At 40.0% G+C, this 20,215-nt stretch overlaps 1 protein-coding gene across 4 annotated transcripts in view; it reads left to right on the forward strand.

The window, feature by feature from the left end:
• Positions 1–20,215, forward strand: part of PAK1 (p21 (RAC1) activated kinase 1) — a 148,721-nt gene that overhangs the window by 15,351 nt on the left and 113,155 nt on the right. The window contains exon 1 of one of the 4 annotated variants that reach the window (XM_017948786.3): positions 6,726–6,857. The exons of the other annotated variants lie outside the window; for them this stretch is intronic. The gene's annotated coding sequence lies outside the window, so the exon portion shown is untranslated. Of the gene's footprint in view, positions 1–6,725; positions 6,858–20,215 lie in introns of those variants that run through there. 4 annotated transcript variants of the gene reach the window in all.

Here is a 20,215-nt window from a genome sequence, read left to right on the forward strand (position 1 = left end):
ATGTAGGCTTCCCCAGTTTTCATCCTCCCATTCATGATTTTAAGTTCCTGGAGGGTAGTACTTTGTTTTCTTCTTTGCTGTATCTTCAGTATCTTGATAAGTGCCTGGCAGGTAGTAGGCTCTTAATAAATATTTGTTGAATGATTGAATACAATAGTTTACTGTTGCACTCCCTCGACATATAGTCATCAGACTTTCTTGAATTTTCATAGTACACTCTCCCCATCCTTTGCACTATAATTAGTATTGAAGTTCATTTGTTATCTATAGGGACTTATAAAATTAGCTCCCACTCAAACATCCCTCCCTGCTCACCAGTAAGGTCTGTACAGTCACCCCTCTTTGTCAGTAAGTGCTTTTCTAATGGTAGGATTATTAACATTGAACAATATAATACAAATGGATTCTAAAATGAATATTGAAAAATTTTAGGAAGTTGAAATAAGGCAATATTGGATAATGGCCTGAATCACACACACACAAATCACTGACAAAGGAGGATTAGGTAAAGTTAGACTGATTTAAAATTGAAGGGAAAATTAACGTGGGTAATGAGATAACAGGACATTCAGAGGACAATGATTTGAGTAACAAAGGATTAAAAGAGACCCTTGGGAAAAATTGATGAAGCTCTTGAATATTTTTATAAAATTGATCCTCTTATCAATATGTTTTGAAAGCCAAATGTGAAGTGACAGATGTTCATTGTTCTAAGAATTAGCTTTGTGGGCAATGTAGCAAGTTTTATTAGGAATTATAAAAAATTTAAAATGTCTTGATAAATTAAAGGCCCCATCAACATTTTAAAAAAATTTACTAAGAAATTTTGGTCCCTTGCCAGTTAACTTTAAGTGGTATTTTTGGATAGTAGTTACCCTCACGTAACAAGAATGCCCTCTGTATATGCTCATTCCTCCATTAGATTTAGTTCCCTGAGGTTGGGATTGTGTTTTTTAAATTATATTCCTATGATGGCTACATCAGAGTCTGGTACCTCAGAGATGCCTCATAAATGCATAGAGATAAGAAGTGAATAATAATTGCAGGGACTTGGTAAAGGTCCTTGAAAGGTCTTGTCTGGTACAGAGCTTATACAGCAGGTGTATGGTAGCATTTGACTGTCATGCTTTGTTAAGACCAAAAGGAAAACCTCTCTTACTCTTCCTTTTGCCAGCTCCTGCCTAGTGTGTATTTTAATATTCAGAATCTGTTCTCTGCCTCAATAGCTGTTATTCTCATTGTAATTCTTCCTGGAGATTGAGATGGAAATGAGAAAGGCTTTGGGCTGCTAACTGGGCGTCCACATTCATGAGAACTTAGAAATGAAGAGGGACCAAATGCCATGCCTGACCTAGACAGCTTCAGGTCAGCCAATCATTGCTTTCCTGCCTCTCCCTTTGTTCTCTGTGCCTCTAGCCTCCTATCTGCTGGAGGTTTGTGCTACAGCTGTTTATACCAATTAATGTAATGCTAATGCGATCCTTAATGAAGCCATGGAAGCACATGGTCACAGCCAGTGGATAAGAACTGCAGAGCCGCAGCCTTCAAAGCACCTTTTTACTAACAATTGGACCAGGCACCTGAATATCTTTTCACATTGTTTTTGAAACCATGGAAACAGAAGTTGAACACGACCTTAGTTTTGGAAGTCTAACAGCTCACTTTATAGAATAAGGAAAAACAACGACAGAGGTGATGAACTTCACGCCAAATTAATAATTCCATACCTCACATTTCAACAAGGCTGTAACATGTAAATATAATTTTCTTTTCTCTGTGTATTGTGTAGCTGTTAAAAACCTCTGCTACTGACCTAACTTTGAATCCTGTGGCCCTGCCATTTTCTGACTGTGATCTGGCTGGAGTAGTTTTAGTTAACCTCTGCAGTTTTGGTTTCCTTATACTCAAAATGGTACTAATAATAGTACCTGCTTCGGCCGGGTGCGGTAGCTCATGCCTGTAATCCCAGCACTTTGGGAGGCCGAGGCGGGCGGATCATGAGGTCAGGAGATCAAGACCATCCTGGCTAACATGGTGAAATCCTGTCTCTACTAAAAATACAAAAAAGTAGCTGGGCGTGGTGGCGGGCGCCTGTACTCCCAGCTACTCGAGAGGCTGAGGCAGGAGAATGGCATGAACCCTGGAGGTGGAGCTTGCAGTGAGCCGAGATTATGCCACTGCACCCCAGTCTGTGCAACAGTGTGAGACTCTGTCTCAAAAGGAAAAAAAAAAATAATAATAGTACCTGCTTCATATGTTTGTTATTAGGATTACATGAGGTAGTAGTTGTAAAGCACTTAGCAAATTTTGGCACATAAGAAGGCCTTAACAAATGTCAGCTATCATTATCATTACAGGGTAGAGAAGCTAAAATGATTTTAAATGACGTGCTTTAATTTATAGCCTTGCCCTCAAAACCTTTGTTCCTAATTTTCAATTAGGATATAAGCCTTGTGAAAACAAAGACCTTCTCTGCTTGCTTCTCTGTCGTCCTCAGCACCTAGAACAATTTTTAGCACATAGTAGATGCCTAATAAATATTTGGCGAATTAATGAATTCTAGGGACATTTTCTCTGAATAACATCTAGGTTTAGATACTTCAGCTACTTGAATCTTTTTTTTTTCTTTACTGTTGTTTATATGAATTTGCACTTAAAAAATAGTTTTTATGTTGTGTCTTTGATCTTTTCAGGTATCCTTGTTTCCTTCTACATTGTAAGTCTCCAAGAGTGGGAGACTGTGATCTCTCCTATGGGAATCTCCCTATAGCTTCTAGTATGGTATTTCTTTTTTTAAATACAGTTATTAGTGCTTAGTAATTACTGACAACTGACTGTAAAATTCACTTGTATTCAACATTAATTTTTTGAGCAAAAACTAGTATGTGCAGTGGTGTCATTTCCAACTCTTAAGAAGTTGTGAATTTGTAGGTGCAGGTGCAGTCTTTGGTGGCAAGAGACACCTTATTACTATTGTAAACGTTGATCTTTGCACTTGAAATAGCCCTCTCCTTCCTCCCTGTCCCTTTCTACCAGATGACATACCACTCATTCTTCAGGGCTCAGTCTCCTGTCAAGTCTTTCTTCCTTTATGTAAGTCTTTCTTCCTCTTTATGTAAATCTCTTCATGGAAGAAGTAGATAACTTTTGCAAATGGGGTGATTTTTTTTTTTTTTTTTTTTGAGACAGACTCGCTCTGTCGCCCAGGCTGGAGTGCAGTGGCCGGATCTCAGCTCGCTGCAAGCTCCGCCTCCCGAGTTTACACCATTCTCCTGCCTCAGCTTCCCGAGTAGCTGGGACTACAGACGCCCGCCACCTCGCCCGGCTAGTTTTATGTATTTTTTAGTAGAGACGGGGTTTCACCGTGTTAGCAAGGATGGTCTCGATCTCCTGACCTCGTGATCTGCCCGTCTCAGCCTCCCAAAGTGCTGGGATTACAGGCTTGAGCCACCGCGCCCGGCCCAAATGGGGTGATTTTGAGGGACGACATTCCACACTGATAGAAGAGCTGATGCAAAGACATGGTAGGAAAGGGCCAGGTGTTACAGGAATATGATAGTAGATATTATATGTTATCTTATTTGTCATGGCTCTTATTAATAGGGGCAAACAAGAGAGTCCATTCTAGCAAGTTTAAGCAAAACAGATTTATTAAAGAATATCAGAGAGATTTAGGAATCTTTGGGAGAATTGAAGAAATGGACCCAGGCTGGGCTTCCAGGAACAAACTCCCCAAACTACATTAAATAACTGAGTCCTCAAGGATGTTGCTCTTTGCCAGAATCAGGAACCTGTTGCTACAGTTGCTAGATAGAGAGCTATGCTGCTGCTGCTGCAGTTTGTTCCAACAAAAGGGATGTTCTGTGCCAGTCTCTCCCATCATCCAATTTAGTTCCAATCAGTATCTAGTCTGAGAGCATCTGATTGGCAGAACCTAAATCACATTTAGAAGGAAATCTGAGAAGTAATGTTTTTTTGTTTTCGACCTCTGTAGTGCCTGCTAAGCTAGAAAGGAGTTGGAATACGTGTTGAGCAAAGCGGTGTACACATTGCGCCCTACAGAATATTCAGGTGGCTGTACCCTCTTCTAGTACCAAATTGTGTATCATTTGGAATTCTGTAAACAGAAATTCTGACTCAAATTTGGCTGAAATCATGTTGAAGTTTTTACCATACTTATGTTACCTTTATCCACAAGCTGGCTTCCATCATGGTAGTAAATTGACTGACAAGACCAGCTGGGGAGATAAGCTTTTTTATTCACCAGTGGATGAGAGAGAAAGGGAGAGAGATTGACTGACTTTATTTCACAAAATGGGCACAAATTTCTTCTCCTCAGTCAAATTGAATCAATATAGATCACCTGCCCATCCCTGAACTACAAGAGTTTCTAGGGACATGCCAGGTGCTGATTGAGTAAACCTAAATCTGATTCAAGAACTAATCACTGGCAAGGAGAATGGAATTACCATGTTTGGTTTGGATGTACAATCAGGACCTACTCTTGGAGCTAGGAATGGGGTCAGCTTTCTTTGAGGACAGTGGTTCTCAAAGTGTTGTGTTCTGGGAACTTGCTAAAAATGCAAATTCTGGAGCCACATCTCAGACTTACGAATCAAAAACTCTGGGTGTGGGACCCAGGAATCTGTGTTTTAACAGGCCCTCCAGATGATTTTGGTTTCTTGCTAAAATTTGAGAACTGCCTTAGAAACTGTTTGATGAGGGATGAACACCTGATAGAAAAAAGGTCTGGGCTCTGTTAGGAAGGGAGAAGAAGGGAATGGATGCTGGGTAGGCAGCCAACAGCATCCATTTCAAAACTGGAAAGATGGATAGGGACCAGTTCATGAGGAATCTTGAATGTCTAGCTCACAAGGTGGTGGTTGTTGTGAGATATAAAACTGGATAATGTGTGTCTGAGGGACCTGTACAACGAAGGAGATAGGTTATAATACGGATAGAGTATATTGAACTTGGAGCCAGAGTTTGGATTGTCATCCTGGTCTTTTTTACCTCATTGAGTTTCAGACTCCCCTTCTGTAAAATAGGGAATATAACCACTGGGGTGTTAAGACAATTAAATGAACAAATATATGTGGAAGTACCTAGTTCATAATGTAGCATATTAACAGGTAAAGATCTAGAGAATATGAATGATGATACTTGGCTAAAGTAGTATGAATTTTATTTACTTATTTATTTATTTAGTTAGTTTTTTGAGACAAGGTCTTGCTCTGTCACATAGGCTGGAGTACAGTAGCCTGATTATAGCTCACTGCAGCTTCAACCTCCTACCTCAGCCTGCCAAGTAGCTGGGACTACAGGCAGCGGCTACCATACCCAGTTAATTTTTTTGTATTTTTTTGAAGAGATGGGGTTTCGCCATATTGCCAAGGCTGGTCTTGAACTCCTGAGTTCAAGCAGTCCTCCTGCTTCAGCCTCCCAAAGTGCTGAGATTATAGGTGTGAGCCACTGCACCCAGCCTGGTGTTGGAACTTTGATCATATTCAGATCAGCTCTGGTTTAACTGCATGAACATGGGTTCTGCCTCTGCAGTCTTACCCTGGGGCATTATATGAATTATTTACTTCGACTGTTAAACAGGGATAGTGCAGTTCCTTTTGCTCTTGTAACTAATATGTATTCAGCTTGCTGTGACCATACATATTTTATGTTCTTCCCTGGCACTATAATTCATTCCTTTTTATTTTCTTCTGTGAGGTAATTAAAATTTGTAATACCATGCCCTTTTCCCTCTTGTTTTTTGTTTTGTTTTGTTTTTTTAAAAAATATATCTCACATTTTCTAAATATAGAATACTTACAAGTTCATGTTAAGTTTGAGTGGGAAAAGTGTTTAGAATCGGTTTGGACTCGCTCCCTTGCTTTATATATAAAGAAACTAGGGCAGACAGGGAAATAATTTTTCCAAAAAAAATTTTTTTTTGAGACTGAGTTTTGCTCTTTTCGCCCAGGCTGGAATGCAATAGTGCGATCTCAGCTCACTGAAACCTCCGCCTCCTGGGTTCAAGCGATTCTCCTGCCTCAGCCTCGCAAGTAGCTGGGACTATAGGCGTGCACCATACACCTGGCTAATTTTTGTATTTTTAGTAGAGATGGGGTTTTACCATATTGGCCAGGCTAATCTCGAACTCTTGACCTCAGGCGATCTGCTTGCCTCGGCCTCCCAAAGTGCTGGGATTATAGGCATGAGCCACCACACCTGGCCTCCAAAATCTTATATATCCCATTTCTTCCTTCTTGGCATGGAAGAATTTACATCCAGAGCTTTCATTTTTTTGTTCTGTAATATTAGTCAAAAGTCATTTGTAGATTGTTTAGATCTGGTGGGATTTAGTTAAAGTCATAAGCCTGATTTGCTGTAAGTGAGGCAGAGCTGATGTGCCAACCTAGGAAGAGAGAAAGCTAGTGAATAGAAGTGTTAGGGATCCACTAAGAAGTGTTCTATCTTAGATCCTACCATGGATATACTCTTTACTCCTACTTGGTATGTTATTAGATGTGCCAACACTGTTATTAGGTGGCTTATGGCTTTTTCTTTGTTTATATCTAGGGTGTTTGAGGAAGGTAAATATGCATTTGAATGGGTAATTTCTACTCTTTGGTGCTGAGCATTTTCCACCTTTGTCTATACTGTAAATAACCAGTCTTTTTTTTTTTTTTTCTTTTAGAAAGTTACTGCTTGAGTGGCAAGGAAACTAGAGAAACTGCTTCTCATAGACTAGTTGGGTTACTGGCTGAAGGGGACCCTAGGAGATGTCTAATTCAACATCCTTATTTTATGGATGAGAAACTGAAGCCAAGAGAAGAAAAGCAGCGCATTCAATATTATGTAATGTAAGTTAGTTACAGAGTCAAGACCACATCTCAGCACTTCTGACTCCCTATTAAGTATATTTTCACTACACCTCTCTGCAAGGCAAGTATAAGAGGAATTGTGGGGCAGTGTAAAGAGTGCAGATTTGAGGGCCTGAAATCTGAGTACAAACTGTGGCTCTGCCACTTACTGACCTGTTTCTCAGAAAGTAATATCACTTCCTTAGGCACCAGTTTCCTATTTGTAAAATGAAATTATGTTGATACTCTGCCTCACAGGGTTATCATTAGAATGAAATATGAGTTGCAGGGGAAAAAATGAAATGAAGACTTCAAAGTGGACATGGCCAATTTACTTATGAATTGTAGCTCCATCACTTATTAACTGTGTGATTTTGGGCAAGTCACTTAATTTCGGTGAACCTAGTCTTTTCTTTGTAAAATTGAGACAATAATAGCTCTCTTACGGGGTTGTTTTGAGGACGCTAATATATATAAATATAGGGGAAAAGAAATATTTTTCCCATTGCTATGTTCATGGCTGAGGCTCCTGTAACAAAAGACATTAACGAGAGAAAAGCATACAAATATATTTAATACAAGTTTTACATGACATGGGAGTCTTCCTAAGGAAATGAAGACGCAAAGAAACAGGCAAACTTGTGTATTTTTAGGTTTAGGTTTGATGGAAGAAGTGGGTAGTCATGGAGAAATATGATTGGACAAAGATGGTATGATGTAATGGTAATAAATAGGATCAGGGTTGGAGGGAGCTTAGCAAGGCCGGTTTGTTCAGATTTTTCTGTATGTCCCTGTGTTTTCAGAGAAAAATGAGCCTTTCCTCTGGAAATAAGGAGGGTACCTCTTGAATGAGGATCTGATGACCTGCTTCAGGGGAGAAGGGTGAGGAGAAGCTGGAAGTGAGAATACTTTCCTGTGTCTGCTGTTTTCTCATATGCTAAGATATAAAGCATTCAAAGTAGTGGCTGGAACATAATAGGTAGTCAATAAATATTTGAGACATTCTCAGAAGACTTAGTTCTATCTTCTCAGAACTGTTTCCCTAAAGTCTTAAAATAAATATATCAGAACTTCTTGTTCTGTGGTTTTAAAGTGTTTTGTGGAGTTTGATTCCAGAGGCTATAGGTGGTGTAAGGTATGAGCTTTGCTGTTAGTCAGATTTCCATTCTAAACTCCTGTGGCACATAGGCAAGCTCTTTTGCCCAGAGAAGGGCCTCTAGAGATGGCAGGTTTTGTGGTAAAGGGATTGAAAAAGAGGAGGAGGAAACTTGGTAACTGGGAAACTTGGGTCACTTCTGCAGGCAGTTGCAGCCCACTGTATAGCAGTATGTCAGGACCTTAGTGGTGAAACCATTTTTCGTTGTGATCTCAGTCTCTGATATTCTCGGTGTCTCAAAAGCTGGAACCAAGTCTAAGTCCTCTGCTGCTTCAACACCTGACCCACAGTAGATATGCCAATATAGTTTTTTGAAGGAATATCTATGTAGAGTGGAGAACTTCTGTGGCCCATGGAGTTCCATAAATCCCTAATGGCTCCTAATTCTTCATCCCAGCTTCACCTTGCAGAGATATTTGTATTTAACAAGGCTTTTCTAGTCTTTAATCATAAGGATTTGCAGGATTTCAGGTCTTGGGTTTTTTAGGCCTTGCTCTGCTGCCTACTTCCCTTTGCAAATATGGTCAGGCCAGACAGCTATTTCCTTCATCCCTAGTCACTGTGTGGGACCTGCCAGGTTCTTTCAGGTTTTTAATGCTGGGGTGGGGCTTGTGGTTTTAATGCATGAGAGTTGGGGAACATGAAACCCACATGATCAGGCAAACATCATTCTCTCAGTGGATCCAGGGTTATGAGAAAACATAATGCTGGGATGTTCTTTCTTCCCAACTCTACCCCTAGAGTTGATACTCTTATGTAAGCCATTAATTCAGTAAATACCTTCTGAGCATATATACTGTGGATCAGACATTCTGCTGGGTGCTTTAAATAATTATCTTTCCAAATACTCACAAGTTAATACTTTCAGTTAGACTGAGGGTATTGCCTTCAATTTCACAGAAAAGGAGTCTGAAGTTTAGATGAAAGGAAATTACTTGCCTTAGCTAGTAAGGGCAGACCCAGGATTTGAAACCAAGTCTTCATGACTGAAAGATAATCATCAATTGTCATGCTTGTCTATGCTGTCAGAATGGGAGCTCCTTGAAGATGCATGTATGTCTGATTTGAATCTTTGCTCCCTGTTCTCAGCACAGGGCTGAAACAGATTTTTTTTAAAAAATTGAATATGTAATACATTGGAAAGTGCTAGATAGAATAGGGCAATTGGGGTGACAGTATTGAGAAACTGTTTCCTAGTCCACATTATTTCCCTGGAGAAGCTCCAGTCCTTAAGGTGATTTTTTTTTTTTTTTAAACCTATGGGATTGGAAAGGAAAGGATTAAGCATTATTAATTCCAGCAACCCATAAGGAAAACTAACACAAACATTGTAATGCCTTAAGGATCTTTGTGTCTCATTGGGAAAATAACACCTCCTTCACTGTGTTATTTTGAGGAAAAGTGAGATAATACAAGTAAAAGAGTCTGCCTGAACTCTAACGTGTTATGTTAAGTTGTTTTCATGCCTGGCTTTACCTGCCCTATCCCCTTTCTGGGCTTCAGTTTCTGTATGTGTACAGTGAGATGTTGAACTGAATGGTCTTGCTGCTCTTCCTTCCTTCATTAACATAAGAACAGGTAGTTGATGCCTCTGATGTTCTTATTGTTTCCATTGCCCATTTCTCCTTAAGCCCACTGCCTAGTTTCCTTTAAAGTTGTTGCCTGCTTTAGTTTTCTTTTTAAGCTGTTTCTGTGTGGGCTAGTGTTCCCTTTTGAGGTTGAATTGAATTGTGTAAGGCCTCAGGAAGTGGTGGAAGCACCTTCCTCAAACCTGGTTGCACCAAAGGCCCATCAAGTCAAGTCTTGTCCCCAAAGAGGAAGAGAAAGCCTGGGGTTCTTAGCCCAGGCTAAGATCGAAGGAGTTTCTCTTTTGAGCTTTCTGGGTTAATTTCAAAACTTACAGAAGGGACATTTTCTTTTAAATTTCAAGCACTCATTCTGTATATCATTAATATTCCTTAGCCATTTTTGTATAATATCATTCTTTAATTTCTATCCACCTTCTTTAATCTGTCCCTTGGATCAGACAAAATGAATTCAACCTTTGCTGCACATGACAATTCTTTATAATCATAATAGTGATTTTATTACTGTTCTTCTCCAGCTGAATAGTTTCAAGAGTTTCTCAGATAACTACCTCTTTTTGCCTATTACACCACTTTTCTCTCCACAAAAAACTTCCCAAGGATAGTCCCTTCCTCATGCTAATCTTACTTCTGTTTCTGTATAGCCTATCACTTCTTTGTAAGTTTTCACACTATTACTGAAATATGCCAAACATTCTTTCTCATGTTCCCTTAACTTGTATCTCATAGCTTTTTGTTTGTTTAACATGTTTTCCTTTGTTTGCTGTACTTACACTCAACAACCTTTAAGACCCACTTCAAATATCTCTGTCTCTGATGCCTTCTCTGACATTGTCCTCCTGTCCTAGGCAGAATTAATATTTCTTCCTTCAGTGTTCATGTGTTACTCTATTCTAATAGCTGTGACATCATTTATTATATTATACTTGTTTGTACAGTGTTACATTTTGTGTTGTACTATATTGTAATTACTTTGTGTATTCTGCCTCTCCTTAAACACTTCTTCAAAACAACCATTCCAAGGTTAGAAATATGTAGCAAATAGTAGGTGGTCAATACAAGAGGAAAGTACCATGCATTGAGTGCCTTACTGCTGTGCAAGTTGCCTAATAAATATTCCCAATCCTCACAACAGGTCTCTGACATATTTTCCCATTTTTTCCCATATGAGTCTCCCATTTTACATATAAGGTAATTGAGGCCCAGAGAGATTAAATGATTAATTTCTGATCTCACAGCTGGTAACTCAGAGAATTGGGATTCAAACCCAAGTTTGCTGACTCCACAGCTTGAGTTGTATTTGGAACTATTCTTCTGACTCCTAATTCAGTATTCTTTCTGTGCACATCAAAAACACACAAATTGAGTATGTAGATGTGTTTAATGCAGTGATGGACAAGAGTTCAAATGGGAGTATGGTGGAATGGGTAGCAAATAGCTGTGGTACTCTCATAATTGTGTATTAAGAAATAGCCCTAGAGTTATTAATGCCTTAATTGCAACTGTAGGCAATTACAATTCTGTAATTTGGCATTTAAAAATGAGTCTATTTCGGCTGGGCACGGTGTCTCACACCTGTAATCCCAGCAGTTTGGGAGGCCAAGGTGGGCGGATCACCTGAGATCAGGAATTCCCGACCAGCCTGGCCAACATGGTGAAACCCCCGTCTCTACTAAAAATACAAAAATTAGCCGGGCGAGGTGGCGGACACCTGTAATCCTAGCTACTTGGGAGGCTGAGGCAGGAGAATTGCTTGAACCTGGGAGGCGGAGGTTGCAGTGAGCCGAGATTGTGCCACTGCACTCCAGCCTGGGCGCGAGACTTACCCTGAAAAAAAAAAAAAAAGAATCTGTTTCAGCTGGTTAGCAGATATAACAACACCTACCTTTGGACATGTTCTGTTCTAAAAAGGGATGAAAAGCTGCTTCTCTCACACTACCACGGGCAAGGTAGATGAGCTCAGCTTTGACTTGAAACAGTGTTAGTGCTTCTGAAATCTTTCGCCTCCAAGTTTTGTCCTATTTTTGTTAGGTGCTGTTAACCTACCTTTCAGAGCTATAGAATCAGACAATGAGAATAATGGGATTCTTACCCCAACTGTTTGAACAGGTTCTCACGAGGGAGAGCCCAAACACAAAGGACCTCTCTGGAGCTGGTAAAGAAGGCCAAAATGTAGACCCTGGGAAACACCTCTCTCTCCTTGTTTTGTGGCATGGGCTGCTGATTCATCCTATGTTCTTTTAAGTTGACTAATAGCGGATGTGTTATAGAAAGGTAACGAAAATAGGATCTAGCTCTTCTTATCTCTGTGTGGTTTTGGGTAAGTGATTTATACTTCCTGTGTCTTTATGTGTTTTTAATCCAGTGATTCTTTACAGGTGAAGGGATCCTGTTTTACAGGGACCACACATCTTTGCTGCTCAGGGACCATGCAGAGCTCTAGATTACAGCCTCTTTTGCTCTCCGTGTTCTTTTTTTTTTTTTTTGGTCACAGCTTCCCTCTTCACTATTTTTCTAAAAAGTTTTTGAAATCTCTTACCGTCTGATGTCCCCTCACCTATTCTCTTTATTGTTGACGTTTATACCTCTTTTACAGCTTTACCGTCATTTTAGAGTGATTTTGGGAGGGAACATTAGTAAATGTGTTTTTAATCTGCCAGCTTTAACTAGAAACAAACTTCAAAGGAAGTTAAACGAATAGAAAACTGAAGTTGCATTTATATCTAGAGTTATAAAAACTTTACCATGAAGGTACATGAGAGGATAGACCTTCCAATGAGATATTCTGGATTCAAATCTTAGCTCCATCATCTACTAACTATATGACCTTGGGTCTGAACTCTTCTCTTCTCTTCTCTCCTCTCCTCCCTTCTCCCCTCTCCCCTCTCCCCTCTCCCCTCTCCCCTCTCCCCTCTCTTCTCTCAGGGTCTCGCTCTTTCAGTCAGGCTGAAAGAACATGATCTTGGCTCACTGCAGCCTCCGTCTCCTGAGTTCAAGCTGTTCTCGTGGCTCAGCCTCCTGAGTAGCTGGGATTACAAGCCTGCACCACCATGCGTGGCTAATTTTTGTATTTTTAGTAGATTCGGGGTTTCACCATGTTGGCCAGACTGGTTTCGAACTCCTGGCCTCAGGTGATCCCCTGCATCTCAGCCTCTCAAAGTGCTGGGATTACAGGTGTGAGCCACCGTGCCCAGCCTGGGTCTGAGCTTCTTAATAAAGGATAGGCCAGCACAGCCTAGCACAGAAACAGTGAGTCAAACATTTTAATATCATGAACAACAAATATTATATTTATTATCTGCTAGTGCTAGACCCTAGAGATACAAAGATGACTAAAATTCACTTCCTTTCTTGGAGAAGCTCGCAGACTAGTGGCAAAGAAAGAGAAAATACTACTTTAGGAACTGTTGATTGAGCGTGTACTATGAACTGTGATAAGTACTGGAGATATAAAGATGAATGAAACAGTTTCAACCCTGAATGTGCTTGTTGTGTAGTGGGGGTGGGGTGATGAGAAGGAGCCCTGTAAGTCAATAACTAACACAACAGACAAGGGAGAATAGGGCATTTACGATGAAGAAGAGAGTAGTGGTATCTGTAAGTTGAAGAAGATGCCACTTCAGGATTGCACTGCATGATCTTTAAGCTCTCTCTTGGCCCCAAACATTCCATGGTTCTATATATGATAGATACTATGTATATAAAAAGCTCATGAAGAAAAGTGTAGATTTGTAAATAGCTCACTCCAGTGTAAAACAGAATTATAGAAGTAGGAAAAGTGATTTTCTGGTTATCATATTCTAAAACAACAGTGGTTGTTGAACATTTTCCAGAAAGTGAACAAGAGAGCGAATGTTTCCCAAATACCTTGCCTGAGGTCAGTCTTTCCCTAAGAATGGTAGATGATACCAAAGAAGTATAAAATAGTGTTCCTGCCCTTGAAAAACTTTGATTTCATTAAGAATGTAGGATATATATACTAAAAATAAATTGAACAGTTCCACCAAGTAAACTGGGTACAAACTTTAGTAGTTTAGAGAAGGGTGGCTGTATTAGTTTCCTGGTGCTGCTGTATCACAGATTGGGTGACTTAGAAAAACAGAAATTTGTGGTCTCTCAGTTCTGGAGGCCAAAAGTTTGAAATCATGGTTTTTGCAGGTCCACCTCTGGAGGTGCTAGGGTAGGAATCTGTTCCTGGCCTTTATCCTAGTTTCTGTTACCCTCTGGCCTTCCTTGGCTTGTGGATGGCTTCTTTTCCCTTTGTCCTTTCACATAATCTTACCTCTGTGTGTGATTGTCTCTTGTGTCCAAATTTCCCCTTCTTATAAGGACACCAATTATATTGGATTAGGGTCCACCCTAATGACTTCATTTTAACTTGATTACATCTGTAACTACTGTAATTCCAAATAAGGTCAATCCTAAGGTATTGGTGGTTAGAATTTCAACTTTTTTTTTTTTTTTTTGAGACACAATTCAACCCATAACAGTAGGCTGGATGGTCAGGAAAAGAACTTGGTCAGGTAGGATTTGGATTAGCAGAGAGAAGTAGAGATACTGTGGGATAAGTCCTTGCAGTATTCAGACTTCCATCAGAGAACACTTGAAGTAAATTCATCTTGGTGGAACCAAGGAGTTTTGAGATCCCCCAAACAGGGACATTTGGAGGAAAAAGACAACTTCAGATTTTTACTTAGTTGTATTTGTGTATAGTATACTATTGTGGGCAGCTTTTCTTTTTCTAGAAGCAATTTTGTTGCTGTATGCCACATTTCTAATCATGACCGTTAAGATGTTGACTGCATGGTATATAACAATCTATTCTTAGGCAACAGAAATTAAATTATTTTAACTTACATGGCCATTCACAATAATAGAAGATGTTTTGCTTCATAAATGTGATGAGTTTACAAAGAGTTAGATGGCTTCACTCAGAGAATTTCACATTAGAAAATGAGAGTGAATCAGGACATTTCTTAATCTGTGGCTCTGGGGGTTAGGCAAATAGTTTTTGAGCATGACCACACCTGGGAAGCTTAAAAATATAAGCTTCCTGATGATACCCACGTCCCACCCTGGACCGAATAAATTAAATTTGGGGGATGGTGGTTGGTATGGGACCCAGGCATTGGGGTTTTTTTTTTTTTTTTTTGAAGCTCTCCAGGTTTACATACCTGGTTGCAGCTCACTGGGTTAGGAGAATAAGAAGGAAACTGGATTCTTGTCCTTGCTGTGACCTTTTGGCTATTCCCTAAAACTTTCCAGTTTCAAGTACATCTTTTCTGAGAATAAGGAAATCTAGGTATATTATGTCTGAGAATAAAGAAATCTGGGTATATTGTGTCTGGCAAGTTCCATCTGTTTAGTAACCATGGGCAAGTCACTGGAATTCTTTTTGAGTCTTGGTTTGCTCATTTATAGAATAGAGATAATTGAAATTGCTCTCCAGTGTTGCTGTGACAATAAAATATTTGCAGATATTTCAAAATGCTTTGTAGATTCCAGAATACTATATACTGTAAATGTGAGGGATTTTTTTTTCATTGACAGACAACTTGCTGAAGGTATCACAGTTGCTTGGTGCCCTAGACAGGTTCAGAATCTTGTAATTTTCTCATTAATTTGAAATGTGATTTTGCTTCCTTTTTCTTTTATTAAGTTGTACCTGAATGCCTTCTGTTTTGGATACTTCCAGATCCCTTGGTATCATGAAAAGCTTACTGAATTAATGGAAAAAACCGTGGTCTTTAGAGTTGCATGAATCTGAGGTTCAATCCTGCCTCCATTAGTAACCAAATCATTTTAACCTCTTAAGTTTCAGTTTTCCTATATGTTAAATGGAGTATCAAATGGGAAATAATGTAAATGTACTTAGCATTTTGCTTAATATGTAATAAGCTCTGGTAATTATGGCTTCTTGTTTTTATAAGGGGCAGTAATAGAGGGGGATACTTACATTACAGTTGGATAAGTGTTGTAGTAGAGGCCTTTCCATTTGACTTCACTGAGCAGAGCCATCTCCTTTTGGTGGCTGTTGGGAATAGGCTTGCTAGGGAGCCTTCCACAGTCAATTTACTTTGTATAATTCTTTTTTTTAAGAGACGGAGTCTCGCTCTGTCGCCAGGCTGCAGTGCAGTGGCGCGATCACAGCTCACTGTAACCTCTGCCTCCTGGGTTCAAGTGATTCTTCTGCCTCAGCCTCCTGAGACTACAGGCATGCGCCACCACACCCGGCTAATTTTTGTATTTTTAGTAGAGACAGGGTTTCACCATGTTGGCGAGGATGATCTTGCTCTCCTGACCTCGTGATCCGCCCACCTTGGCCTCCCAAAGTGCTGGGATTACAGGCGTGAGCCACCAGGCCCGGCCTACTTTGTATGATCCTATACTGTTTTTGATACTTTTAGAAACTATTCTCATTTAATCCTCACAATAATCTGCAAGGAAGGTGATATCTCTGTATCTTCAATAAGGAAACCATGGCTAAGAAATATGATATGAATTGCACAAGGTCACCCTGTGAATAAGCAGCAGAAACTGTTGTTGTTTAAGGAGAAGCCCCAAGCCTTGAGGCTTTGGGTTTCATTTCAGCTGGACTTTTGGTTTCATAATGGGGGCTTTCTGATGTTAACCCAGGAAACCTTAGTTTGATGGTTGTATTAGTTATCTGTTGTTGTGTAGACAAATTACCTGCAAAACTAGCAGTTTTTAAAAAATAAACATTTATTATTTCACACAGTTTCTGAGGGTCAGGAATCTTAGAGTGGCCAGGCTGGGTGGTTCTGCTTCACTGTCTCTAATGGGGTTACAGCCAAACTGTGCCGAGGACTGCAGTCATCTGGAGGCTCAAGCAGGGCTAGAATGAACTCCTTCGAAGTTCACTCATGCCATTCATTGTTGGCCAGCCTCAGTTTCTTCCTGGCTGTTGGCTAAAAGCTTCAGTTCTTTGCCATGTGTGCCTGTCCATAGGGCAGGGCAGTTCACAGCATATCAGCCAGCTTCCTCAAATAGGAGATCCAAGAGAGAGGAGAGTAATCAAAACAGAAGCTGCTGTGTCTAATGTAATCAAACTTCGGAAGGGATATACCGTCACTTCTGTTGTATTCTTTCAGTCACATAGACCAACCCTGTGGGAGAGGACTCTACAAGGATGCGAATACCAGGAGGCAGGGAACATAGGGTACTATCTTAGAGGCTGGTTACCTCCAAGTCATGGTTTTCACAGTGGTAGAAAAACTTTGAGACCAGGCTATACATGTCATGTATTAAGGAGTTAACTTTAATAAACAGGTTAAGATTCTATTCCGTGTTCCAGGCATGGTGGATATGAGGAGAATTCTCGTATGTCTTTAAGGGATAGTTTCTGAGTGTGCAGGGAGCAGGGAATCCTTCAGAAGCCTTCTGGGTCTGATTTTTCCACTATTAATTTTTCTAAGTTGGTAACACAACCATGCCTGTTTTACCAGCAACCAGACACTTTAGTGAGGGTCGGTAACACAAGAGGATTTCTTTGCTATTGGGTGCTACCTGGTGATATTGTCCTTGCAGGTCTGAGCGTTTTGCCTCTTTTACTTGTGGAGAAAATTACCTGATGAAACTGTACATCTCCAATACTTAATGCTTTTAAAAACTCACATTCAGTTTTACGTGATCATCTCAAAGGAATAGTGATGAGATGGAAAATCAGCTAACCTTGAAGTCAGTACATCTGGGTTTGAGTTCCTGCTTTGCCACTAACTGACCATCTGATCCTTCCCTTAAGTATAACAAGGAAGTGTTAAACTAGAGTCTCATGGCTTTGAAGTGGAGCCTCACAGGCTACCTGGGTAAGGTTGGGAGGTGGGAAGAGGCTGAGGAAGTAGAACTTACCCACCTCCATTTCAGCCAGAGAAGCTCTACTTTTCATCTGTTGAGATATTGGCATTACTGTAAGATTTATTTGGAAAAAGAGGTGGAGAGAAAAAAGCTTGGAAACCACTGGATTGAGTGATTGAATTCTCAAAGGACTTCTCAGTGAAAAGTAACCGGTTGGCTTTTCTGATGCTGTTGAGCAAGGAGTAGCCCAAGGGGTATGGAATCTCCTTTTTACAGATAGGAATTGCAGAGAAATGGACCTACATGTCTCCTAAGAAACTTAGGCCTTTTCCTCACCTTCTTTCCTTTAGTTGTTGTTTTTTTTTTAAGACAGTATTGGGAGCAATGGGCATTAAATACCGATGGCTGCATCTTCTGTCTCTAAGCTGATTGAAGCTTCTTCAGGAACAGGATCCAGGTCTGCAGGGGTACAGGCCTTCCTTTGAAAGGCAGAGTATGGAACAGGCCTCTTGGGAGAGGGAGGGGGTCAAGTGAGTTAGCAGCAGGTGAGAAGGGCTGGTCTTCTAAGTTGGCCTCTGCCTCCTTCGGGTTATTTAGCTGTAAACATACTTTCCCTGGCCCATATGGATCCCCAAGCCCATCTATCTTTTGGAGAACAAACTAATGGAGGAGGTAGAGGTGGGAGGAATTCAGATGAATCTTGCTTCCAGCAGCTTAGAAGGTCTCTTGTTTTTTGGTGGCATCAATGCGTATTATTTCCCTTGCTGTATGCAGCAGGTCTTTACTAGCTGATTGAAGCTTATCTCTAATCATCTTTTCCCTACTCTCTGTTTTCCTTCTTTCCAAGTAAATACTCTATTTTGGAATAGAAGCCTGGAAATTAATGGTTTAGTAGAAAGATTCTAAGAGTTCTACTTAGAATCAGTAGAGGTAAGTCAAGTTCCAGGTCTTCTCCTTACCTGTGTGACTATGGGCAAGTTTTTAAACCTTTCTCAGTTTGTTTCCTCATTTATAAATTAGGATTGCTGTGAAGGTTAAAGGAAATAAGTGTGTTAAGTATGGTATTTGCCATTATAGTAAGTGCCCTTATAGTAGGTGCTAAGTATTTATTATTATTATTTTTGTTCTTTATTTTTTATTTTTAGAGATGGAGGTCTCACTATTTTGCCCAGGCTGGTCTCAAACTCCTGGCCTCACACTATCCTCCTGCCTCTGCCTCCTCAGTAGCTAGGATTATAGATGTGAGCCCCTGCACCTGGCTATTTTTGTTCTTGTATATTTGAAAGTTTAGGATAGATGCTAATTAAATTCTAAAAAATATCATTTTGTAGCAGAGTAACAAAATCAGTACTGAAGAAATTTTTCAAATGATCTTGTTTGATATATTCATTTTATACTTGGAATTGGCACATTTTACACTTGGAACTGTTCAAGCTCAGAGTGAAGCAGTGAATGGTCCAACGTTTCCCAGTGGAGGCACCGGGGATTAAGTTTATAATACCTGATTCTCCGATGACAGGGGTATCTTAGACTAGTCTGGGTGACTGGGGCTAGATTAAATATCCATACTAGGTTTCTAACCATTAATTTGAGGGCCATTAACGTGTGTGACCTGAGAAGCCAGTGGCCACCTTGAGCTTAGGTACTGCTGAGTAGAGACAATCTTACACCTTCCCACTCTCCTAAGAAATTTTCCCTAATATAGACTCAGGCATCTGATGGTTCTTGACAATATAAATTTCCTTGACAATTTAGTCCTCTTTCCCCCTCCATATGTTAAACCCAGAAAAGAGAAGGCAAGTGCAGTATAGCCATGATGTCTCTGGAAGTGAATGACCCCATTGTACTGAGGTAGAGACATAGAAGGAGGGCAGGAGAAAGGATAGGACCAGAAAACCCCTTGGATATATATATATTTTTTTCTCTAGAAGTCTGCTAAGGGTTATTCTTTCTGGTCTGAAAAGAGAATTGTAGAATATTAGGGACTGAACTTTCCCTTTAGGGGCCTCTAACACAGCCTTTATCCCTTGTTTGAATTCTCTCTCCAAAGTTCCTGCCAGGCAGTTTTCCAGTATCGGTGTGCGTACTTCCATGTTGGCGAGCCCTTTACTTCTAGAAGCAGCCATTTTCTTGGTTAGATATTTTGGGTCTCATTTTTTATTTTATGTATATCTATAATTTTGGCTTTTAAAACTAGAAGTAGAAGCAGTCATTTTCTTGGTTAGATATTTTGGCTTTTTGGTTTTAAAAGCCAAAGCCCTAACTTTTAAATGATAGAAGAGATAGCATGCTCCTCTGTGGGGCTTCTAGTTTTAAAACTAGAGTAGAAGCACTCATTTTCTTGGTTAGGTATTTTGGCTTTTTCTTTTAAAAACTAAAGTTTAGTTTGGCTTAAAAGCCAAAGTCCTAACATTTAAAAGATAGAGGAGATAGCATGCTCTTCATGGCTTCGAATCACTGGCCTGTCACATGAGGAAACTGAGGCTTAGGCAAATGAAATGATGTATATCAGACCATTGGGTGTGACTCTTCCACTCTGCCTCCAGCTAAGAGAATCAGGCAAGACAGAGACCCAGGAGCTCAGTTCTAGAGCCTCAAATTCATCCTCATGTCTCTGTGGGTGAGTGGTTTTTATTAAAATAATTTATTTTTTCATGGGCTTGCAGAATGTACTAGTACTGGAAAGAAATTTACTGATCATATAGTCTAGTTTTATCACCATTTTATAGATTAATAACTGAGTTCCAGAGAGGTAAAACCATCTGCCCAATGTCATACACAGAGAGTCTGTGACAGAACTG

Source organism: Papio anubis, chromosome 12 (genome assembly GCF_008728515.1).
Source record: "Papio anubis isolate 15944 chromosome 12, Panubis1.0, whole genome shotgun sequence".
In the NCBI taxonomy this organism is placed as follows: Eukaryota; Metazoa; Chordata; class Mammalia; order Primates; family Cercopithecidae; genus Papio; species Papio anubis.